This window comes from Monodelphis domestica, chromosome 8 (genome assembly GCF_027887165.1).
Source record: "Monodelphis domestica isolate mMonDom1 chromosome 8, mMonDom1.pri, whole genome shotgun sequence".
Classification (NCBI taxonomy): Eukaryota; Metazoa; Chordata; class Mammalia; order Didelphimorphia; family Didelphidae; genus Monodelphis; species Monodelphis domestica.
In genome coordinates this window covers 242,175,191-242,201,265 of record NC_077234.1, presented here as the reverse complement: position 1 = coordinate 242,201,265, position 26,075 = coordinate 242,175,191, and the positions used below count along the sequence as shown (strand labels likewise).

Sequence of the window (26,075 nt, the reverse complement as noted above, 5' to 3'; positions counted from 1 at the left end):
TTAATTATCTCCTATTTGATTCCTTTCTCTTCCTCCCTCCCTCCCTCCCTCCCTCCCTCCCTCCCTCCCTTCCTTCCTTCTTTCCTCCCTCCCTCCCTCTCTTCCTTCCTTCCTTCCTTCCTTCCTTCCTTCCTTCCTTCCTTCCTTCCTTCCTTCCTTCCTTCCTTCCTTCCTTCCTTCCTTCCTTCCTTCCTTCCTTCCTTCCTTCCTTCCTTCCTTCCTTCCTTCCTTCCTTCCTTCCTTCCTTCCTTCCTTCCTCCCTCCCTCTCTCTCTCTTTCCTTTCCTTTCTCTCCATTACCTTTCATCTTAGAATTGATACTAAGAACTGGTTCCAAGGCAGAAAAGTGATGGGTGGGGTTTAGGTCATTGGGGATATTTTATTTATCTCTTTGCCTGTATCTAGCTTGCTTTGTATATGCTTGTTTGTGTGTTCTCTCCCCCATTAGATTGAGTTCTTTGAGAACAGGAACTGTCTTTTACCTTTTGGTTTCTCCAGCACTTAGCATAATGCCTGGCACACAGGCATTTAATAAATGTCTATTGATTGATTGGTAATTGATTGGGGGTAAATATCACACCTTACTTTGCACTAGCTTCATTAGCATCACTGAGAACTCTATAGAGCATTATATGGCAGGACAGTATCACCACCAGCTACTCCACAATGATGCTCATTACAAAACCACTGCAGGGACCTAAGGGAGGAAAAAGAAAGGAGAGTAAGAAATATTTTATAGAAAACTGAAGTTAGAGTATACAAAAGCCAGGGAGAAGCACGAAGAGATTTTGACTGTGTGGTGGAAAACTGTTTAGTTGGCAAGGCAGTATGTAGGTCTCATCAAGTTTTGTTGCAAATCCCTGGAGCATTAAAGACAAAAACATTTCAGGTGCTTGGAAAGATAATTAGAGTGGATTTGGGTGATGAAGTATGTCTACAAACCCTCTGAGCTGGGGGCAAGGACAGTTCTAGTAGTACTGAAAAGCTTGTCCTTTGGGGCACAGGCACTTCCCTGCTCCCTTGAGAAGGCTTGGATGCACTTACATATACCGCTCATAGGTTCCCAGATATATAACCTTGACTAAGTGGGGGCAGTGTGGCTATGAGTAGAACTTTTTCCTCTAGACTAGGGGACTTTGTGTATGTGTGTGCAAAGGGAAATTCTTCCCTCCTTGTCCCTCCAGGGAAGGGATTTTTGCAACTTGCTTTTCAGCCCCTGGGAAAATGAATTGGAAAGAGAGAATATCTGCCTTTTAAAAAAGTTATTAGAGAGTTTTCTCTTATTCCAAGTTCGTTAATGATCAGACTTTGTTAATGATCAGAAAATAACAAGGTGTCATGAGAACAATAATCATTTGTGATCCTAAAACCCACAGGAGAGATGCTCGTAGAAGTCTGCTGTGTGGTAATTAGACAAAATCCACTAGAAGGAAGTCTCTGTATCTTGTAAACAATGAGCAATGGGGATTATTAGGAAGTCAGACCTACCAGTCACTATTGCATTAGCTCCTTCAGTGATTTTTGGGCTGATTATGAGAAACCTTTAACTTAGAACTACTTCAGGTATTGGCTGACTTTGACTCTGTTCTTTAGTTGTTTCACTTGGGTCAAGACTCTTCATGACCATTTGGGATTTTCTTGGCGAAGATATTAGAGTGCTTGGCCATTTCCTTCCATATCCTGCTCATTTTACAAATGAGGAACTGAGGCAGAGTTAAGTGACTTGCCTGGGGTGACACAGCTAGTAAGTACCTGAGGTCTGATTTGAATTCAGGTAGATGAGTCTTTCTGACATTAGGTCCCTTACATTATCCATTGTATCACCTAGCTGGCTATCTTTGATATTAAGGAATAAGAATAGACTTGCCTCTCCTATTGACTCATTCAAATTAGGGACTTGTCAACTGGGAATTAAAATTTCCCTCTCCCCAGTGCCCCAAATCCATCTCACTGATATGCAACGTGAGTTGATTTAAGGTCTTTTAAAATGCTTTTGTCATTGATAGATGCTGAGTTCTTTAAAAATTAAAATTAAAGTCAAATAATAAAAATATATTTTAAGAGATTTATTTATGATAATTAGAAATAAAGGAATAAAAGAGATACAAAATAAAACCAAGTGCCCATGGCTAGTCAGCCTGTTCAAGTCCCCACTTGCTACCACAGTCACTAACAGGAAGTAAAGAGTGCCTGGGACCAGCAACCCCCTTGCCTAATATCCCCTATCTACAGGAAGTATGTAATGACAGGAAGTCAGCGGGCTCCCCAGAAATGTAGTTTTTAGGGTAACAGATTTCCAATTACACAGTTTCCAGATAGATTCTTATTTTGAAACCCTTCAGTAGCTTTCTGTCATCCTATACCAACTGTGTATTTTTTTAAATTTTTGTAGGACAACCCTCATCCAATAGACATATAGTCCACTACTTCATTCATTTTTATCTTTGTTTAAAACCTTTAAAATTTTATACCTCTTATTTTCTTCAGTTTACATTCCCTTAATTCCCATATCAACCCTCCTTCCTTCTTTCCTTCCTTCCTTCCTTCCTTCCTTCCTTCCTTCCTTCCTTCCTTCCTTCCTTCCTTCCTTCCTTCCTTCCTTCCTTCCTTCCTTCCTTCCTTCCTTCCTTCCTTCCTTCCTTCCTTCTTTCCTTCCTTCCTTCCTTCCTTCCTTCCTTCCTTCCTTCCTTCCTTCCTTCCTTCCTTCCTTCCTTCCTTCCTTCCTTCCTTCCTTCCTTCCTTCCTTCCTTCCTTTCCACCTTTTATATTTAATTTGGTGGACTTCAGGATCCATATTGATATATGGAAGTTTCTTCAAATTCCCTGACTTTTCAAATACTGAATCTGCTCAAATCCCATGATCTACTTCTTCCCTTGAGCCGCCCTAGGTAATCATTCAAGATGGTGAGGTATTCTCTTGATCCAGAGAATCCTACAAAATAATGCAAGTCAAGGGGCTCAAATCTCCAGGTCCACTTCAAGAACACCCACAAAACAGCCCAAGCTATCAAGGGCATGCATATCCGAAAAGCTACCAAACATGTGAAAGATGCACATTGAAGAAACAGTGTGTTCCTTTCCATTGGTAATATGGTGGAATTGGCAGGTATGCCCAGGCTAAGCAATGTGTTGGACACAGGGTCATTGGTCCAAAAAGAGTGCTGAATTCTTGCTGCATATGCTTAAAAATGCAGAGAGTAATGCAGAACTTAAGGGTTTGGATGTGGATTCTCTTGTCATTGAGCATATGCAGGTTAACAAAGCTCCCAAAATGTGAAGACTGACTTACAGGGCTCATGGGCGAATCAACCCATACATGAGTTCCCCTTACCATATTGAGATGCTACTTACTGAAAAGGAGCAGATTGTTCCTAAACCAGAAGAAGAGGTTGCTCAAAAGAAAAAGAGATCCCAAAAGAAACTGAAGAAACAAAAACTTACAGCATGGGAGTAAATGTGACCTTATCAAGCAAATAAAAACAAAAAGAGAAACTTATTAATTTAGAAAGTAATGTTGAGAATGGCCAGGAGGATAGCAAGGTGGAACAGCGAGATGGGGAGCAGTTCCTTGGGAGGACAGCATGAATGGAAAGGCTGTTCCCCCCGACGACATCACTTCGGGGGATTTTATACTTTTTACAACAGTGTTGGTCACCCAGGCATGAGGTGGGGTGATCATACTGGGATCTGCCTGGGGACATAGAGATTCCTTAGTTTTAGGGGACAAACAGATGTCTGATAGGATCGAGGTGTGGCCTGAAAGGTGCATCTTTCTGTCCCTCTTAAATCTAGAGGACGATCAAAGGTAGATAGTCATCTCAGGACCCTAGGGGGGTCATTGGGTGTTTTTAGGCTCAGAGTCACGAGGATGGAAGGGAGTGAGGGAGTTTCCCTGATAATAGTTCACCTGAGTTTCTGGGGTCCAGTGCCCATGTCATCTCCCCCCTCTCCTAAGAAGAGGATATTCTGGGTTTGGATTCCTGGGTTTGAAATTAGGAAGACTTTAGTTCAAATCCAGCCTCAGATATAGGTGACTTTGGGCTAGCTATTTAACTTTAAAAAAAATTTGTAATATTTTTCCATGATGACATGATTCCTGATCCCTGCCCTTCTATCCTTCCACTTCCGAAGCTGATAAGCAGTTCCACTGGGTGATACATGTATCATTGTTCAAAACCTAGTTCCATGATATTCATATTCGCATTAGAGGGATCCTTTAACATCAAAACCCCAATCATATCACTGTCAAACTATGTGATCAATCATATTTTTTTTCCTGCATTTTTGTTTCCACAGTTCTTTCTCTGGATACGGACAGTTTTTTGCTTTCCTCAGTTTCTGTACCACAGTTTTATTGTGAGGATCACAGGAAATATTATTTATAAAAGGTGCTTAGCACACTGCTTGGCACATTGTAGAACCTATATGAATACTTATGACCTTCTCTTCCCCTTTACTTCATCAGTACACACTGATGGTCACATCTTTGATTTCACCATTACCCTGAGTGTTCTACCTCCATAATAAAAACCTCTGAGATTCCTCTTATCGTTTGAGTACCTCTCATTTATACTCTTCAGCTCACTTTACAGAGGTTTGAGTTTTTCCTAGACTCCTCTGCCACATAATGATTTCTTGATGATGTTCTAAACCCAAAATGAGTTTTACTTTGTTTAAAAATATGTTTACCAAGGTTGAAAGATTTGCTATGTCTGTAAAATCTTGTGAGAAAAGTATCCATTTTCTTTAAATGTCATACAGCAGACTTATGTGAAAAAAATGATAGTGTGTTTGCTATTGTACTTAATTGGGCTAGTGAGAATTTTGGGGATATTGATAACTACATATTTGTACTACTGTTCAATTCATTTGCTTATACTCACAGTGGATCATGGCCAGATATGAAGAGGAAATGGATCTCATTTTTGGTGAGAAAGCCTTGTATTCCATATTTCCTTAGCTGACACAGAATGTCAATGATTATAAGCTAAATTTTTGAATTTTAAAACTCTTTTATATTTTTCTTGCATGTGCAATATACTATTTGAGTTTTTTTTAATTTTTTCTCTCCTTTTTATATTTGAAGCACATGTCACCAGTATTAAGAAGATTTTCTTTAACCTTTTGATTGTGCAGTAATATGAGTTTAAAATACATTTGCTAATGCATGCCCCAAAAGCTTGAGACTATAAAAATGATGCCACTAATTGTTTTAAAAAAATTATGGGACTCTGCTTAAATACTTCTGTCTGATTCCAGGACAAGATATACAAAAGGGCCACTTCACAGGGCCAATGAAGCACAAAGCTAAACCTGATTAGTGCCACTTGAAAGAGCACACAGGATATATTAGTGTGAAGACTCAAGGCAGCAAAGTTTAACATACATTAAGATGTAGAACTTCCTTGTATCCACACTCACTCTGAAAATTCTTACAGACGGGTATCCTAAATTTGGCTCCAATAATCTGGTCCCTTTTCTGTCTTTCATAGTGTGGCAAACTCTCTGTAGTCCTGGCTACTGACTGGGTAAATGCATCATTGCTTAGATCATTTTAATAGGGCCCTGATTCAAGGACCTGTTATAGATTTATTTTTCCATTACTTGGAATTTTTACACATAAGACTTTGATAGTCTATGTTGTCATCCAGAAATTATCTTTTTTTAATTTAGATTTTTCTGATGTCTTTTTAATATCTCTTGCCAATTGGTTCACACACCTCGTAATTCAGCCATGCGTTCCTAAGTGATCCTCTTTTTTTCAATCACCCTCTTCATGGGGGAATGTAAAAATATTATTATTTTAAATTGCAAAGTTTAAATTTCTTTTGAGAAGAATTTTAGGTTAAGAAACATGATACCTCTCTGAATCCAGAAACTGAACTGTTTGGAGAAGGCACCATGAAGATGCCTCCAGACCACAAGCTGCACAAGAAGATCAAAAAAATGAACTTTGGTTCTGGTTGATTGAACATTTATTTGTATGTATACTTTCATGCCAAAGGGGACTGCCCCCAACTGGCTTTTTGTCAATACGTTCAGCAATTATTGGTTTTGTTTTTTTTCCTCTCATCCTCAAATTATTGTAATCTTTAAATTGATTATGTTTTCATGATCCTTTGGGGGAAAATATTTTCCTAAATGATCAAATGGTGGTATGTAAAATGGAGATTTGAACCCCAGACTTCAATTCCCAGGAGTCCTTGGCTACTTCCTGAAATGCCTTGTAACCTCACCTGAATTCCCACCTGGGCCGAGGACAGAAATTGTATTTAGGCTAACTCTCTGCCTACTTCTCTCTCTCCCTGCTTCTGCTTCCTAGCACATGTTTCTCTCAAGATGTAGTGTAATTGAAATTGAATGGGCCTTTCAGCCCTCCTGGGCACGTCCTTTCTTATTTTGTATTTTCTTTTATTTCTTAATCTTTAATAAACCTCGTAAAATATAATACTTTTATCAGAGAAACTAAATTTTAATCATAATACAAATGAACTTTATGTTTTTTTTCTAATTCAGTAAAAAAGTTCTATGGGTATGGCACTAAATAAATAAATAAGTTTGGGTAGGATGTTCATTTTTATTATGTTAACTCGACCTACCAATGAGCAGTTAATGCTTTTCCAACTGCTCAGATCTAGTTTTAGTTGTGTGGAGAGTGTTTTGTAGTTGTGTTCATATAGTTCCTATGTTTGTCTCAGCAGATAGATTCTTAAGTATTTTGTAATGTCTAGGGTGACTTTGAATGGAATTTCTCTTTCTAATTCCTGCTGCTGAGATGTGTCAGAGATAAATAGAAATGCTGATGACTTATGTGGGGCTTTTTTGTGTCCTGAAACTTTGCAAAAGTTGTTGATTATTTCCACTAGCTTTTTAGTTGATTCTTTAAGATTCAGTAGACCATCATATTATCCACAAAGAGTGGCTTGGTCTCTTCATTGCCAATTTTAAAACCTTCAATTTCTTTTTCTTCTCTAATTGCTACTGCTGGTGTTTTTAGTACAATGTTAAATAGTAGAGGTGATAATGGGCATCCTTGTTTCACTCCTGATCTTATTGGGAATGCATCTAGTTTATCCCCATTGCAGATGATGTTGGCTGATGGTTTTAGATAGATACTCTTTATTATTTTTAGGAAAGGCCCTTCTATTCCTATATTTTCTAGTGTTTTCAATAGGAATGGGTGTTGTATTTTATCAAAGGCTTTTTCTGCTTCTATTGAGATAATCATGTGATTTTTGTTGGTTTGCTTGTTGATATGGTCAATTATGTGGATGGTTATCCTAATATTGAACCATCCTTGCATTCCTAGTATAAATCCCACCTGATCTTAGTGAATAAACTTCCTGATCACTTGCTAGAGTCTTTTTGCTAGTATCCTATTTAAGATTTTTGCATCTATCTTCATTAAGGATATTGGTCTGTAGTTTTTCTTTCTCTATTTTTGACCTGCCTGGCTTTGGAATCAGTACCATATTTGTGTCATAAAAGGAATTTGGTAGAACTCCCTCGTTGCTTATTAAGTCAAATAGTTTATATAGTACTGGAATTAGCTATTCTTTGAATGCTTGATAGAATTCACTTGTGAATCCATCAGGCCCTGTGGATTTTTTCTGTGGGAGTTTTTTGATGGTCTATTCAATTTTTTTTTCTGATATGGGATTATTTATTAATTCTATTTCTGCTTCTGTTAATCTAGGTAATTTATATTTTTGTAAATATTCATATATATCACCTAGGTTGGCATATTTATTGCCATACAATTGGGCAAAATAGTTTTTAATGATTGCCTTAATTTCCTCTTCATTGGAGATGAGGTCTCCCTTTTCATCTATGATACTGTTAATTTGGTTTTCTTCTTTCCTTATTTTTATTAGATTGACCAGTAAAGTACTGTTTAAAGTCTATTTTGTTTGTTTTCTCAAAATACCAGCTTCTAGTCTTATTTATTGGTTCAATAGTTCTATCACTTTTGATTTTATTAATTTCTCCCTTAATTTTTAGGTTATCTAATTTACTTTTCTTCTGGGGATTTTAATTTCTTTGCTTTCATGTTTTTTGATTTGCACGTCCAATTCATTGACCTCTGGCCTCCCTAATTTGTTAATATATGAACTCAAGGATATAAATTTTCCCCTGAGTACTGCTTTGGTTGCATCCCATAGAGTTTTGAAGGATGTCTCATCATTGTCGTTTTCTTGAATGAAATGATTAATTGTTTCTATGATTTGTTCTCTAACTAACTGATTTTGGAGTATCATATTATTTACTTCCAATTAATTTTTGATTTGGCTCTCCATTTACCCTTACTGATCATTATTTTTATTGCCTTATGATCTGAAAATGTTGCATTTTTAATTTCTGCTTTTCTGCATTTGTTTGCCATGTTTTTATCACATTGTACATGGTCAATCTTTGTGAATATGCCATGTGCTGCTGAAAAGAAGGTGCATTTCTTTTTGTTGCTATTTATTTTTCTCCATATATCTATCAACTCTCATTTTTCTATGATTTCATTCCAATCTTTTATGTCTTTCTTATTTATTTTTTGATTTGATTCATCTAAATTTGATAGTGGTCAATTTAGGTCTCCCACTAGTATAGTTTTATTATCTATTTCCTCCTTCAATTCTACTAGTTTCTCCTTTAGAAATTTGGATGCTATACCAATTGGTGCATACATGTTGATTAGTGATATTTCCTCATTGTCTATACTCCCTTTTATCAGGATGTATTTACCTTCCCTATCCCTTTTAATCAGGTCTATTTTTACTTTGGCTTTGTCAGATATCTCTTTCTTTCTATCATTTGAGGCCCAATAGGTTTTACTCCAACCTTTAATTCTAACCTTGTGAGTATCTACCCACCTCAGGTGTGTTTCTCGTAGACAACATATGGTAGGATATTGGATTCTAATCCATTCTGCTATTTGTTTACGTTTTATGGGTGAGTTCATCCCATTCATGTTCAATGTTATGATTGTCACTTGTGAATTCCCTAGCATTTTGATATCCTCTCCTAGTTCTCTCCTTTCTTCTTTTACTATATCCTTTTAAACCAGTGGTTTACTTTTAGTCAATCCCCCTAATCTCCTCCCTTAATATGCCTCCCTTAATGGTCCCTCCCTTTTTGTTCCCTTCTTGTTTTTTGGGGGTCTGTTAAGTTCCCCCCTCTCTTTCCTTCTCTTTTTATACTCCCTCCCTCATACCCTCCTTAGTTTTCCCTTTTCAGTTATCCTGTAGGATAAGATAGAATTCAAGATCCCAATGGATCAAATGCTTTCCCTTCTCAGAATTGATTTCACTGAGAGTAAGGTTTAAGTATTACCCATTAACACTCTCTTCTTTTCCTTCTTATAAGAGTATTCTTGCCCTCCCCTTCCCATGTGTATATTTGTGTGATAAGGATTATCCTATTTATTTTACTTCTTTAAGTATCTCTTGGTGCCATCTTTGATTCCCCCCTCCCTTTTTCTTTTTTTCATATTGTCTTATAGACCTTAATGCCCCAATTTCTTTTTTTTTTTTATTATAGTATTTTATTTGATCATTTCCATGCATTTTTCATTAAAGACAAAGATCATTTTCTTTTCCTCCCTCCCACCCCCGGTGGCCGACGTGTGATTCCACTGGTATCATATGTGTTCTTGACTTGAACCCATTGCCATGTTGTTAGTATTTGCATCAGAGTGTTCGCTCCGAGTCTTTCCTCTGTCATGTCCCCTCAGCCATTGTAGTCAGGCAGTTGCTTTTCCTTGGTGTTTCTATTCCCTCAGTTTGTCCTCTGCTTTTGGATAGTGTTTTTTTCTCCTTTATCCCTGCAGATTGTGCAGGGACATTACACCGCCACTAATGGAGAAGTCCATTACGTTCGATGATACCACAGTGTGTTTGTCTCTGTGTACAATGTTCTCCTGGTTCTGCTCCTCTCGCTCTGCATCACTTCCTGGAGGTTGTTCCAGTTCACATGGAAATCCTCCACTTTATTATTCCTTTGAGCACAATAGTATTCCATCACCAACATATACCACAATTTGTTCAGCCATTCCCCAATTGATGGGCATCCCCTCATTTTCCAATTTTTGGCCACCACAAAGAGCGCAGCTATGAATATTTTTGTACAAGTCTTTGTGTCCATTATCTCTTTGGGGTACAAACCCAGCAGTGCTATGGCTGGATCAAAGGGTAGACATTCTTTTATCGCCCTTTGTAATGCCCCAATTTCTTCCTGTGAATGATTCTTCTAATTACAATAATAATGAATATAATTTTGAGAGTTACAAATAACATTTCCTACATATATTAATATATATGTATATGTATATATATATATATATATATATATATATATATATATATATAATTTGATCTAATTGTAGCCCTTAAAGAAGAGAGTTTGAATAAAAAGAGAACATTTTTCTCCTTTTCCCTCTCTTTTTTATTTACATTTTCATGTTTCTCTTGATCTTTGTATTTGGGTATCAAACTTTCCTCTTAGTTCTGGTCTTTTGTTTACAAATACTTTGAAATCTTTTATTTTATTGAATGCCCATACTTTCCCCTGGAAGTATATAGTCAGTTTTGATGGGTAGGTGATCCTAGGTTGAAGACCCAATTCTCTTGCCTTTCTGAATATCAAGTTCCAGGCCTTGAGGTTCTTTAGTGTGGAAGCTGGAAGGTATTGTGTGATCCTGATTGGTGATCCTTGGTATCTGAATTGTCTCTTTTTGGCTTCTTGTAGAATTTTCTCCTTAACTTGAAAGCTCTTGAATTTGGCAATTACAATCCTGGGAGTTGTCTTTTGAAGATTTAGTGTAGAGGGTGTTCTATGAATTCTTTCAATGTGTATTTTGCCACCTTGTTCAAGGACTTCAGGGCAGTTTTCTTGGATGATTCATTATAGTATGATGTCAATATTTCTGTTTATTTCTGGCTTTTCAGGTAGTCCAATGATTCTCAAATTGTCTTGTCATGAACTGTTTTCCTGATCTGTCAGCTTGTCAGTGAGATATTTTATGTTTTCTTCTATTTTTCAGTCTTTTGATTTTGCTTTATTAATTCTTGCTGTTTTGCAAGATCATTGGTTTCCAGTTGCCTTATTTTGCTCCTTAAGACCCGATTTTTGGTTATAATCTTTTGGTTTTCTGTTTTAATCTTTTGATTTTCCTTTTTGGTTTGGTCTATCCTGCTTTTTGTGACTTCCAGCTATTTCTCCATTTGGGAGTTCTTGTCCTTCAGACTGTTATTTTCTCTTTGAACTATTTCCCACTTTTCTTGGGAGAAGGCGTCCATCTTTTTGATAAGCTCCAATTTAAATTCTTTAAGAGCTTGTGGACAATTTCCATTTTTTGGAATGTTTTGGGTTTATTTGAATTTCCTCCTGTAGTTCCTCTGTAGTCTGAGTTTTTCCTCTGTAAAAATTTTCTAGGGTCAATGCCTTTTCCTTTTCTCTTCTTTTTTTTTGGTAGGAGTTTGAGGCTCCTGGGAACAGTTTGCCATCACTGTGGGGGTTTTTCCTTCCCTTTTTAGTCAGAGATCTGAGTGAGATCGGCAGGCTCTCTGTGTATGGATTTAAGGAGCAAGGATTTTTCCTGAGGCAAGCTCTCGTATCTCAGCAGCTTTAGCTGTTCACTGCCCTTCCTGAGCCACCTTCCTTGGAGAGCCCACAGTCTGCGCTCCCCAGCCTTCTGGGGTTTCAGGTGTTCCTGATCTCAGGGGTAGGTCCTTCATGGTCTTACTCAGCTCCCAAGACCTAGAGGTGCCCCTCGCTCACTCACTGATTCTGGTGAGTGCTGGCTCTGAGCACCCAAGGTCTGCGCTCCCCCACCTGCCTGGGTTTCAGGTGTATCTGCTCTCAGGGGTAGGTCCTTGGTGGTCTTAGTTAGATCCCAAGACCTAGAGGTGCCCCTTATTCACTCTAGAGGTGCCCCCTTGCTCACTCACTGATTATGGAGCATGCTGGCTCTGACTCTGGTTCCACAGGTGGGGTGGGGGAGGGTAGATCAGCTTACATTTGGGTGGGAGCTTTTTTACCCCCTTATAGTGTGGAAATGCCCAAATCCCACATACCTTCAATGCTGTGCCCTACTGTAGAATCACTTCATCCTTATGAAAAATTTTTTGGGTCTTTTGAGGTATTCTAAACCGGTGGGTGCTGAGGAGAGGAAGTGTATCATGTCTAGACTGCCACCATGCTTACCCAGAAGTCCCAGAGTGCAAGGGGCAATAGTATTATTCTCACCAAGGACTACTGGTTTTCAGTTATTCCAGGTACTCAGAAAAATTTCCATGTTGGTGACTAAGGGGTACCATGATTAGTTATTTCTTGGCTTGAATCGGCTTGCTTTTGTTTCAAGGTCATATTTATTGCTACTACACCTAGGGATGTAGGTGTATGTTATTATTTTTCTTTTTTTCCTTATCACCTTCCCTGCTTCTATTAACTTGTACTTGCCTAGGAAACTTGTTATCACTGTATAATCATTGCACTTGCTACTTTCAAATGAAATGAATGTGCTCTTCCTCTCTTCCTGCTTTGGCTATATCCTGTCAATCTGCAGAGATAAAAATCTCAGTTGATCTCTACTTAAGCCAGCGTTAGTCACAATAGGCAAGGATTTAGAAGACCTTTGATTTTCATATAAAAAAGGGAATAAAATATAATTATAATAATGAGAGAATAGTGAACAATTTAAAGAAAAGGTAAAGTTTGTATATGTTCAAAAATAAATTTCACAACCACAAAATGGGGGAGACATATCTAGACAACAGTTCATTTGGTTAAATTCTAGAGAGGATTCATGATTCATACAGAGAGACATATTAGGCAGAAAAAGTTAGAAAAAAGAAGTACTAGTATTTTAATACTTTGGTTTGAACAGGCTACTTTTGGAGAACTGTTCATTTTTTGGTGCCATACTTTAGAGAAAAAACTTACAAATTGGAGAAAATGTAAAAGAGGTCAGTCAGGTATGTGAAAGACCTTGAATTATTGACATAGAAGAATCAGTGGAAGAAAATGGGTCTTTTTTTCTGGAGAAGAGAATACTAATGGAGACATGATAGCTATCTTCAAGTAAATGAAGGACTCCCATTTGAAAGAGGACTTAGATTTTTTATTCTTGGTCTGAGAAGAAAGAACTTTGAGTAGTGGTTACAAAAAGTAAGTTTTAGGCTTGGGGCATGTGAGAACTTATTAACAATTAAAGCTATCCAAAGGGAAATAGACTGCCTTAGGAAATAATGTTTTTATCCTTACTGGAAAATTTTTTAAGTAATGGCTGGATGACCACTTATCAAGTATGCTGTAGAAGGGATTTTTTTTTCCAAAATAAGTTTAACTAAATGGCCACTGAGATTCCTTTCAGCTCAGAAATTCTATAATTCTGAGTAGCTATATATGAAAACTAAGAGAATTTGGTAAATTTGAAACTAAGAGAAGAGAGAAGAGATAAAAAGGTAAGGATGGTCAACAGGTGGCACAGTAGATAGAGAGCAGTCTGGAGGGAGCAAGATCAAATCTGGCCCCGAACACTTAGTAGTTGTGTGATCCTGAACAAATCACCTAATCCTGTTTGCTTCAGTTTCCTCATCTGTAAAATGATCTGGAGAAGGAAATGGCAAATCATTTTAGCATCTCTGCCTAGGAAGCTCCCAAATGGGATCACAAAGAGTGGGACACAACTGAAATGGAATGCAACAAAGAGTTGAACAACAACCCAATCAAATACTGCCCAGAGATGAAGAAGAAAGGTAATGTAAAAGTTAATTGAACCTGGCAAACAGAATGGCTTTTGAAATAACAATTTCAGCAGAGTTGTGGGATGAAAAACTATATTGTAAATTTTTGAAGAGCTAGTGAGAGGAAGTGAACAAATGTGGTAAGTTTAATTTACTTTTCAGAAGTTTGGAAATGAAAATATAAGATCTGAGAATTAACTAGTATCCTGTGATTTGTAGTTCAATGGGAAAAATTTTAGAGTGATTTGGTATTTTTTTGATTTTTTAACCAGAAGGGAGACTTGAGTCATGTCTGGGAATTCTTAAAAAGACACACAAACTATAACATGGAAATAGTAGAGATTCCAATAACTCAATAGAAGCAGCCATGTGGGAAGATGACATTTGTGGCCCTATCTGGAATTTAATGACTAGTGTCTAAGGAAAAAAGGTGCATGTGAGCTTTTCCCAATTTTTCCTTTTCTCATGTCTGTCCAGGAAGAGAAACCATAATATACCCTACTTGCTTGTTTCTAACCAAATGTTTCCTGTGACTTGATTTTTGTCTAAATTATAGCAGGGAGACAAACTTATATGTAAGAAATTTGTTAATAATTTTTGTAACTGGAGGTCTGAGCTATTGTGTTTAAAATAACTTTTTTGATATAAATTCCATGAAATAAAGAAAGGACTAGTTGGACTTGAGGGATCATTAGACTTCCCCTAGGCTAAAAAAGAAGCTAATTATTTTATTGTAGGGAGAAGGCTAATTCCACTCTCCACAATGACACCAACAGTCACTTATGTTACAAAAGTAGAGAAGTCATACCATCATTTGAGACAACCAGAGAAAGTCTTTAAAAAATTAGTGGAGATATGAACATATTTGTAAGAAAATGGACAATGGAAAGAGATAAAAGGTGCTTGAAATTTTGAAAATGAAATTGATTAAGGTCTATAAGGAAGTGGAGAAAAATAAGATCCAGGGGACAGATGGAAGGATTAGATCTGACTAAAAGGAGAGCCACCTCTTCTTCTGAGTTAGGAAATAAGGGTAGAATATGAGTAAAAATAGAGAAATTTTAGAGGAGAGTTGAGGGAGTTTCAGTCAGTATGTTCTCTAGAACATGAGACATGGCCATAGGCTGAAACTGTAGGGGATGGCACAGGGTTGGACCATTTATTTAATTGGAACTGAATTGATAAATTAGTCCAGTTTTCTATAGTATCTCTTCTTTCTCGTCTATGTGTTCTATTTAGGGAATAGGGGATGAGGATGGTTTCTGTTTGAAAAGTAAGTGGTAAGTCATTACCACTACTGACTTCTTTAAGTAAATTTTAGAAATTCTTTGAAAACAATTAATTGAAAAATTGAAATAAAATTTTATCACTTTCTTACTTTATATGAAAAAGGTAATTTTTCTGCCAAAGTAAAATTACTGAAGAAGTAAAAAAAAAACAACCCTTACCTCTTGTCAGAATTGATACTTAAGAATTAATTTTAAGGCAGAAGAGCAGTAAGCATTAGGTAATTAGGATTAATAGCTTGGCCATGGTCACATGGCTAGGAATTCTCTGAGGTCATATTTGATTCCAGAATTTCCCATTCCAGGCCTGGCTTCCTATCCACAGAGCCACCTTATTGCCTCCATAAGAGAGGAATTTGTAAAAGAGAGAAATCAGATCCAGTGGTGCAAGGAGCAGCTCACATGAGGCAGAGGTAAGAAGAAAAAACCTAGAATTCCAGTGAGGGAACAGAAGCTGAGAGAACTAAAAAAACTCACCTCTCTCCTCCAGCTGAGAGCCTGAGAAGAGGATCTCTGAGGCTGGGAGTCCCACTGGATATCAACTGGAGTGAACTCCTGAAGTCTTTCACTCAGCTTAAAAACATCATAGACTGGGTCTTTGAAGGAAGCCATCTACTGAGAAAATTCTGACCAGAAGAGGGTTCAAGGCCAAGATCCTGGATCCCTGAGATTTGGGGGGTCATTCTGCCAAACAATAGGGATTCCTGCTACCAACTTTCCTCAACTGATACCTTCATCTCTCCCTCTCCTGAGTGATCCCAAAAAAGTGTTACTATTTAGATAAAGTCTGCCTAGTTCCTGACACTAAGGAAGGGGACTGAAGATTTGAGGATAACCATACCTCTCTCCAAAAGGAGGGTTAACTCAGGATCCTAAGGATTCAAATAATTAGATCCAAAGGATTAATCCTCTCCTCTGGGCAGAGGAGTAACTCCAGGTTTTGGGGGGTAGGGGAAGTGGTAGTTGGTGTACTTGAAGGACCCAGAGATAAGAAGGTCCATCTGGTCTCTCAACTATAGCTGAGACCAAGAAGGGAACCTGTTTTAACCTTCATCTCCCAGGACCACTCTCTGAGGAGACATACTCTGTCCCTCAAGGAGACAAAGCCAGGTTACCTTCCCCAAGGGGAAGAGAGGGGAAGGAAAATCTCTTCCCTCTCTCCATTCTCTCAACTCTTTCTTTCCCTCTCTCCAGTTCCCCAGTGTGTGTATATATATGTGTGACCTTCTTACTGGCCATATATTACACCTCTGAAGAAGTTGTGTTAAAAGATAAATTAGTTTTGGTGCCAATATGGTAGCCTGAGGCAGCAACTCTTCTAGGCCCTCCCAAATTCCCTTCCAAACAACCTTGAAACAAAGCCTGCTACCAAGTTTTGGCACATGAAGAGGGTTTTCAGACTTCTGGAGGAAGTTAAATGGAAATCAAAAGGAATGTCTTTTTTCTCTGTGGCACCTACATAAAAATTAACCATATATTTAGGGCATAAGAAACTAAGAACCAAGCACAGAAAAGCAGAAATACATCCTTTCCTGATCATAATGCAATAAAAATTACATTCAATAAAGGACCATTGAAAGAGATATTAAAAATTAATTGGAAACTAAATATTCTAATTCTAAAGAATAGGTAAAAGAACAAATCATAGAAAAAATCTATAATTTCATTAAAGAGAATTACAACAATGAGGAACATACCAAAACTTATTGGATATAGCTAAAGCAGTATCTGTGGGAAAACTTCTATAGCTAAATGCTTACTCAATAAAATAGAGAAAGAACAGATCAATGAAAAAACTAGAAAAAGTAGGAAAAGAGCAAATTAAATAATTAAAAATTCCCAATTAAACAACAAATTGGAAAACCTGAAAATAAAAATTGAGGTTAATAAAATTGAAAGTAAGAAAACAATTGCACTAATAAATAAAACTAAAAGCTGATTTTGTGAAAAAGCCAATAAAAATTACCATTTATCAATTGGAGAATGACTTTCATTCTTATAAATGTGACTCAGTTCTTTATATATTTGACAAATGAGGCCTTACACAGAGGTAATTGATAGAAAACATTTCTCCTAACTTTCTACTTTTCTTCTAATCTTGTTGCATTCATTTATACAAAACCTTTTTAATTTAATATAATCAACATTATACATTTTTATCCACAATGCTCTCTCTCACTTGATCATAAATTCTTTCCTTATCCATATATTTGACAGGTAAGCTATTCCATGCTATCCTAATTTGCTTATGGTAGTACCATTATGTCTAAATCATGTACCCATTTTGATCTTGTATATGATATGAGATGTTGGTCTGTAACCAATTTCTGCCATACCTTTTTCTACTTTTCCCAGCAGTTTTTTTAGTAAATGATAATTTCATGTCTCAAATTTTTGGATCTTTGGGTTTATATAACACTAAATTATTATAATAATTTGCTACTATGTATTGTATAGCTAATCTTTTCCACTATTCTGTTTCTTAACCAGTACCTGATTTTTTTTTATGATTACCACTTTGTAATATAGTTTGAGATCTAAAACTGTTAGGCCGTCTTTATTTTCATTAATTACCTTGATATTCTGGATCTTTCATTTTTTCAGATGAAATTTTAAAAGGGAAAAGTAGTTATTTTTACAAAAATTTTTATAGTGGTTCCTTTTTGTGGTAACAAAGGATTGGAAATTGAGGAAATGTGCATCAGTTGGAGAATGACTGAACAAATTGTATTTTATAATATTGTGCTATAAGAAATAAAGAGAAATATGGTTTCAGAAAAATCTGAAAAGACCTACATGAACTGATACAAAGTGAAGTGGGGAGAATCACAAGAATACTGAATACAGTAACAGCAATGTTGTATAATGGAACAATTGGGAATTACTTAGCTATTTTTGACAATTTAGTAATCCAAGATGATCCCCAGGGACTCATGCTGAAAAATGTTATTTACCTCCAGAGAAAGAACCAATAGAGTCTAAATATAAACTAAAACATTTTATATATAATACATATTTTATAGTCTTCCTATTTTTATAGTTCTTTTCAACAAAATGACTAATATAGAAAAAATATCATTTAAAAAAGGTAAACTGATTCAGTGACCCATTATGATCCTAGTCCTGATCAATAAGTGTTCAGGGGTAGTGTCACTCAAACTTTCAGGTAGGCAAGTTATATATCTCACCTCCTTAGGAATGGTCATATATAAAATCCTACCTGTGAAAAGTTTTTTGTAAGTAAGGGGAACTGAGCTAAAAGAACTCAACTTCTTTTGTTGGTGAGAACTTACCTTTCTCATTATAAAAAAGCTGACCCACCTTGAAAAGCTTGCTGGTCTCCAAAAATCAGTCCATAAATATGTTGTTTCCTTGATGTAATTTTAATATAATTTTAATTTTATCGTCCTGAAGCTGAAAAAGGAAGACTTTTTTCAACTGTTAGAATGCAATATATATATGTAATTTAAAACCACATATTTTGATCCTTCAATTACTTAATAAGGTCTTCATTCATTTTCATGATAAAAGCCATAGATTTGGAAATGCATGAACTAAAAGAATTCATGAAGAAAAATCTGTACTTTAATAGTCAATGTTGGATGGGTTGACCAGCACACTCTTTTATTTTTGGTTGAAATGTTAATGAATATAATCATTTTGGAAAGCAACTTGGAATTATACAAATAAAATGGCTAAAATTTCTATTCACTTTGACTTAAAAATTACACAGCAAGGTCACTGGTAAAAAAGAAAGGCTTTATAATAATCCAATATATTTTTCACAATATCTTTTTGTTGTGATAAAACACTTCAAACAAAATAAATGTGTGTTGACTGGAGAATGACCAAATAAACTGTGCTGGATTAATGTAACAGAATGCAAATCAAAACACAATACATGAAAACAAAGAAGCTTGGGTGGAAAATTTAAATTTTAGGATTTTGATTATTTTGATTTACTTTGATGATTTATTTTAGTAAGAGTTAGCCAGATCTATCAGGAAAGTCAAGCCAATCTAGATATTTTCCTAGAAATTAAGTTGCTTCTAGAAGTACCACCCAGTTTATGATTTAGTTAATGAATTACTATGAAGAAAAGAAAAGAATACATTTCATTAAAAATGATATATTTTCTCTGAAGACAGAAGCACAAAATTTTTGGCATTGTCCATACTATATCAAGGCTGACAACACCAGTTTGCAAACAAGCAGTTACAATATATTACAAAGTATGTCACAAATTTGTAAATCCCCAACTTCTCTTATTTTGAGTTGCCTATATCACATCATTTTAATACATTATAATACCTTATCCCAGCAATATCTCTCCTCTCTGTAAGTTCTTGAAAAATAAGCTTTGTACCTCACTTGTTTGTCTCTGATCTAAGAAGATATCTAGGTCTTATAAAAAGAGAAAGAAGGTGAATTGAAGGACAAAAGAAATACAAGATATATATATATATATATATATATATATATATATACTTACACACACACACACACACACACACACACACATATATATGTAATTATTAAGGGAAAAAGTTTTAGACCAAGAAGGAAGGAAAAAGAAAAAACTAAAAAAGATGGAAGAGATTAACAAGTTAATAAATTTGTTAAATTATCAAATAAATGAACAAAAGATAGTTAAAGAAATGAGACAGGGTATGTGCAGTCCTCTTTTAAGGAATCTATCTCTGGCATATGTAATGGGGAAATTTAAGGCTTCTGGGAGAAGGTTATAATATAGTAATGGTTACAAATGTGGCTACAAGATTTATATAATATTAACAATGGCCGCCAAGGAATTTACTTATGAAATTCCTAAAATGAAACACTCAAGTCAGAATGAGGTTTATGGAGGTTTAATCACACTGGGAGTAGGGAAAAGGTTAGGGAGAGAAGGAGAGAAGAGAAAAGGGAAAGAGGCTACTCAACCTCTGACCAAGGCAGAGGGAGTTTAGGCCTAAAGGCCCAGGTGGAAAGAACCCGTCCTTAACTCACGTGACCGATCTGAAGGAAAGCTGTCTGCGGGCCTCCTCTCTCTCCAAGCTCCTAACACCAACTCCCCCTCGCTCTCTCCACAGGAAGTTCCGCCAATCTCAGAGGCTGTTCCCTACCTCTCTTCCTGTGTCTCACAAATCCAATGGTTGGCTCTAGCTTGGCTTAGGACAGCCCAGGTGGGCAGTTAGTTATTTCTGATTAGTCATTGACTAGCGCATGCCCGTGTAGGTGGGTGTGCACAATTTTTGGGTGCTAGACCAAGATGGAGACTTTTAAAATTCACAATCCCCCCTGATGATGATTGGGAGACTAGTCTCCCCAATTGATCACTAAACATAAGCATACTGCACCCCAAAAATTTCTAACTATAAGTGTATACAAAAATTTTTTCTACCCACTAAGAGGAAAATTATAATAGTTGTAAATATGGGGAAATAGAGGAGAGAGAAGACAGCAAACCAATGTTTTGCTGGGCGCATTGACAAAAGCCAATTAGGGGGCAGTCCCCTTTGGCATAAGAGTGTACATTCAAAAAAATGTTCAATCAACCACACCCCAAGGTTCATTCTGGATCTTCCTGTAGTGAAAAGGTTTAGATATCTTTCTGCAAACAGTTCATTCTCTGGATTCAGTTAGTTAGCAAGCTTCTCTGAAGATTTCTCTCTCGAACAAAATTTAAATCTTGGATTTGATGAAATACAATCCCCCCTGAAGAAAGTGTTGAAAAAACACTGAGTCCAGCTGAGGATTCAAGTTTTAGTTGTGGGGGTGTGTGAGTTAATTCAAAATAAAAACAAAACAATATGAAAATAAAATCAAAATCAAAAGAAGAAAAAGGGAAAAAATTAAGGGAAAAAAATATAAACCCTTTATATATGCATAGTTATATTAAAGAATTCAAAATCAGTATCAAAATTCAAAAAAATCTATGTATACAAAATTTTAGAAAGCAAGAATAAAAAAATTTTTTTTTTTTTTTTACAGGCCTCTGTATTAGGGTCCAGTTAAGTAATTTCTAATCCTACAAGTCTGTAGGACAGAATGCAGCATATTTTACTTCCCCATTTGCAGCCAAGGCTACAGGAAGTTGCCATACTATAGGAGAGAAAAAAGAGGACCAGATTTTTATTTTATATCTAGGGAAGTGTTATCCCCTTGTCTGATTTTTACCTTCGTTCTCAGGGATGGATGGAGCCAGGATGGTAGCCAACCTTAGGTACTTGTCTGTAGGTATTTTCACGAAGAGTGTGGATACAGGGAAGGCCTACATCTTAACGTCTGTCAAGTGTCGCAACCCCGAGTCTCACACTAGGTTCAAGTCCTTAGTATTGGCTTAGAAATGCATTAATCCTACCTGGATTGGTCTTTTGATTTTTAGACCTGTGAGCTCTTTTGGCATTATCCAGGTTATATCTGTGCTCCTTGTTTGATCTCATATCTAGAATCAGACACAAACATTAATCATAGTCCCACAACAATTATCAATAAATGGCAGGTTCCCATAGTCTAAAGCTGTTTGGGTGCGTATTAATAATAACAACAAGTATATATATTTAAACTAATATTGTAGAATAAAAATTAATATTGATCATATGTACCTAAAGTACATAGAAATGAGAAAAAGGGAAAAAAATAAAATAATGTAAAAATAATAATAATAATAAAATAAGGAAAAGAGAAAAAAAAAGGAAAAAAGGAAAAAAATTAAATTTAGGAATTCAATGTGTCAAAAGCAGAATAAAACAGTTCCACTTGTCAATGTATAGTTATCTCCAATGCATGTATAGGATACAGTCAATCAGTCTCAACAGAAGATGCTCTCTTTACATGAGAACAGTGAATCCAAGAGTCCTTTTCTCCAACCTTTATAGATGTTGGAGTAGTTAACAATATTTGGAATGGTCCTTCCCATGAAGGTTCAGTTGCTCCAGTACGCTTGAAATTCTTTATATACACGTTGTCTCCTGAGTTCAGGTCGTGAAGTGAGAAGTCTAGTGGTCCAGCTTGTACTGCAGCTCCGGATTCATGTAGCTCACGCAGTTTGTGCTGTAATTCCTGTATATAGGAAGCAATAGTAATATCTCCCCCTAATAGCGATGTATAAGCCGGGGAGAAAGGCTTAGCCTGTATAGGCGGATGTCCAAAAAGCATCTCAAATGGTGAAATATGTAAGTCTCCTCTAGGCCTGCTTCTAAGATAAAATAGGGCCAGAGGGAGAATTTCAGGCCATTTTAAATGGGTCTCAGTGCATAATTTTCCAATCATAGTTTTAAGTTCTTTGTTCATCCTCTCAACTTGGCCTGAACTCTGGGGATGATATGGAACATGGAATTTGGGAGTTATCCCCAAGCAAGAATATATCTGGTTTAAGACAGAATCGGTAAAATGACTCCCTCTATCGGAGTCAATACGTGCTGGTAGGCCAAAGCGAGGAATAATTTCTTTTAAAAGCACCTTAGCAACAAAAGCTGCTGTGGCTCGGGCTGTAGGAAATGCTTCCGGCCATCTGGTCAGTTGGTCTACTATGACCAAACAAAATTTATATTGTCCAGCCTTTGGCATCGTTATAAAATCTATCTGCAGGTGCTCAAAAGGTGTGTAAGCCAGAGGACGTCCACCAAAGGCTTTACCACGAAAGGCATGTTGGTTATATGCCTGGCAGGTAGGGCAGGATGAACACACTTTAGAAGCTATGGTAGTTATACCAGGGGCTATCCATACTCTCTTAACAGAGTCCACGATGCCCTGGGTACCAAAATGACCATTTTTATGAATAGATTGGCAAATTTGGTTATAGAAACTTCTAGGGAGCAGGGGTTTTCCTTCAGATGACACCCATACTCCATTAATTTGTTTTGCTTTAAATTTTTGTTTCCATTTTTCCACTTCCTTTTCATTATAGGAGAGTGATAAATTTAAATTATCAGTGGTTGTTAATGTTAAAATTAATCCAGGTCCTTCTATGGCTGATAGTTTTGCAGCGGCATCTGCTCGGTCATTTCCTCTAGAGACAGGGTCTGAGCCACCTGTATGGGCAGAGCAATGAACTACAGCTAGGGCTTTAGGCAGTTTGAGAGCAGAAAGAACTTCATTAATAATTTCTGCATTAGCTATGGATTTTCCAGCTGAGGTTAAAAATCCTCTCTGGAGCCATAGCATCCCGACTGAGTGACAAATGCCAAAAGCATATCTAGAATCCGTATAAATTGTTGCCTTTTTATCCTTGGCAATTATACAGGCATGTTTCAGAGCTATGAGCTCTGCTCCTTGAGCGCTAATGTTAGAAGGTAGTGAAGCTGACCATTCAGTGGCAAATTCTGAGACTACGGCAGCTCCAGTGTAACGTATGCCATCCCTCATAAAAGAGGAACCATCGGTAAATAAAATCAGATCTGCATTGTCTAAGGGAGTGTCCAAGAGATTATCTCGAGGCTTTTCTGCCATGGACACTAATGTTTCACAGTTATGTAGTGGTTCTCCTGAAGTAGGTAAATCTGGAAGCAAGGTGGCAGGGTTAAGAGTTGAACAGCGTTTCAAGGTAATATTTTCACTATTTAATAAGGTTATTTCATACCTTGTAATTCTCTGATCCGAGAATGCCTGTGTTCTATGTTTTACCAATAATGCTTCAATCTCATGTGGGCACATTATTGTTAATGGACATCCCAATACTAAATCAACGGTTTTTGTTACTAGTAAGGCTGTAGCAGCTACTCCTCTAAGGCATGGTGGTGCTCCTGCTGCTACTGGGTCTAGTTGGGCAGAATAATAGGCAATTGGGCGCTGAGAAGGTCCCAAAGTCTGAGTTAAAACGCCTGAGGCTACTCCTCTTCGCTCATGTACATATAAAGTAAATGGCTTGTTGTAATTTGGGATGCCTAGAGCAGGGGCAGATAAGATAGCCTTTTTTAGCTCTGATAGAGCTGACAGGTGTTCAGGCTCTAATTTGAGGGGTTCAGGGACTACATCCCTTGTTAGTGCTATAAGAGGTTTAGTAATTTCCCCATAACAAGGAATCCATTGTCTGCAAAACCCTGTTGCTCCCAGAATTGCTCTTAACTGTTTTTTAGTGGTAGGAGCACTCAATTTTTGAATATTCTCAATTCGCTTGGGAGAAATAGAGCGGGCACCAGCTGTCAGAATGAACCCCAAATATTCTACTTTGGGGAGACACCACTGAACTTTGTCCTTCGAGATCTTATGACCTCTTTTGTGCAATTCCAAAAGAAGGTGTTTGCTATCTTCTTGACATGTTTTTGCATCTGTTGAAGCCAAGAGTAGATCATCTACATATTTGATTAATTTGCTATTTTTAAATGTTATGTTGTCTGTGTCTTGGCTCAAAATTTGCTCAAATAAGCTCGGACTTTCGACATAACCCTGTGGCAGCCGACACCAGGTATATTGTGAGCCCTTCCAGGTGAAAGCAAAAATATGTCTGGAGTTTTCATGTATTGGTATTGAAAAAAAGGCTGAACACAAGTCTACTACTGTAAAGTATGTAGCTGTGCTAGGAATAGATGAAATAATAGTATGTATGTTAGAAACTACGGAGTGTCTCTTTATAACGTGATTATTTACTGCCCTTAGATCCTGTATAAATCTATAGATGTGCTTGCCATCGGGCCCTTTTTTTGGTTTTTTAATTGGTAGGATGGGCGTGTTGTATTCAGATTTGCAAGGGATTATTATTCCCTGTTCTATTAATGAGTTAATAACTGGTGTAATACCCTCAATTGCCTCCTTTGAGAGGGGATACTGAGGGATAGAAGGAGGTGGGCTAGATTTAGTTTTTATCTGCACAGGAACAGCAGATTTAAGCAAGCCTACATCAGAAGAAGATGTGGCCCAAAGAGACTCAGGTATATCTTTAGGTATTTCAAAAATGGAAGGCTCTTTTGCGTCCTGGTTTTCCGAGAGAAGTACAGGGAGTAATTTTAAAGATTCCTCTGGTACTTCTAATGATAATGAGCCATCTGGGGAGCAGGTTATTGTGGCTCTGAGTTTGCATAGAAGGTCCCTCCCCAGCAAATTTAAAGGGGAGTCAGGCATCAAAAGGAAAGAGTGTTGTACTTCTAGGGGTCCTACAGACACCATTCTAGGAGGAAGTCTTTTAACTCTTTGGGTTATTCCTGATACTCCCATTACATTCTCTGAGCCAATAGAATAACATTGTAAATCAGGTTTTCTCTTCAATACAGACCAGGAAGCTCCGGTGTCTAATAGACAATCATAATAGGTGTTACCCACCTTTAAGGTAACATGGGGTTCATTAGTATGGGGAGGGCAGTGGATAGGGACAACGGGTAGTAGGACATCAGGGTCCAGGAAATCAAAGGTTGTATCCTCTGATTCCTGTGCCCTAGCCCCCCCCCGGGCACCATCATTGTGTTTGGGATATTCCTTGGGCACCCCCCTGAAGGGCACCTCTCTGAGAGTCATTAGTACCTCGAGTAATTTTTGGACGAGCGCCATTTCTCATATATTGTTGAGTATTATCATTAAAATTTTCTTCAATTTGAGCATTGTCATTAATTTCCCAATTCCTATTTCTATAATTCTGGTTTCTAAAGTTCTTATTTCTATATTCATTATAGTTATTATTTCTAAAACTATTATTAAACTGTGTATTCCTTCCAAACATCTTAAGAAAGGTTCTACATTCCATCATTTTGTGGCCCTTCTTCTCACAGAAGTGGCAAGTAATGGATTGATAATTGGATTTCTGGAGAGGGGCAATTGTCGTTGGTTCATTACCCTGCCCACTTTCTAATTTAGTTATCCTATCTATTAAATATCTCATTTTTTTCTTCATTTCCTCCATGTCATCATCATTTTCTTTCTCCTTTTCTTCGTTTCCCTTTAAAACATATATAGCTGTTTTTCGCAATTCTTCAAGGTCCATATCTGACCATCTTGGGCATTGTGTTTTGAAATAATTTTTAATTGCTTTGCAAGAATTGTTTACAAAGATTCTTCTAGCTTGTCTTATACTACTCTCTTTAGTTAAGTCCCAATCTAAGTATCTGTCCCCAAACTCGATAATT

The 26,075-nt window shown here is 36.9% G+C and overlaps 1 pseudogene; it reads left to right on the top strand.

The window, feature by feature from the left end:
* The first annotated feature begins 2,900 nt into the window (after positions 1–2,900).
* Positions 2,901–3,453, top strand: LOC100031243 (60S ribosomal protein L17-like; annotated as a pseudogene).
* Positions 3,454–26,075: the final 22,622 nt, after the last annotated feature.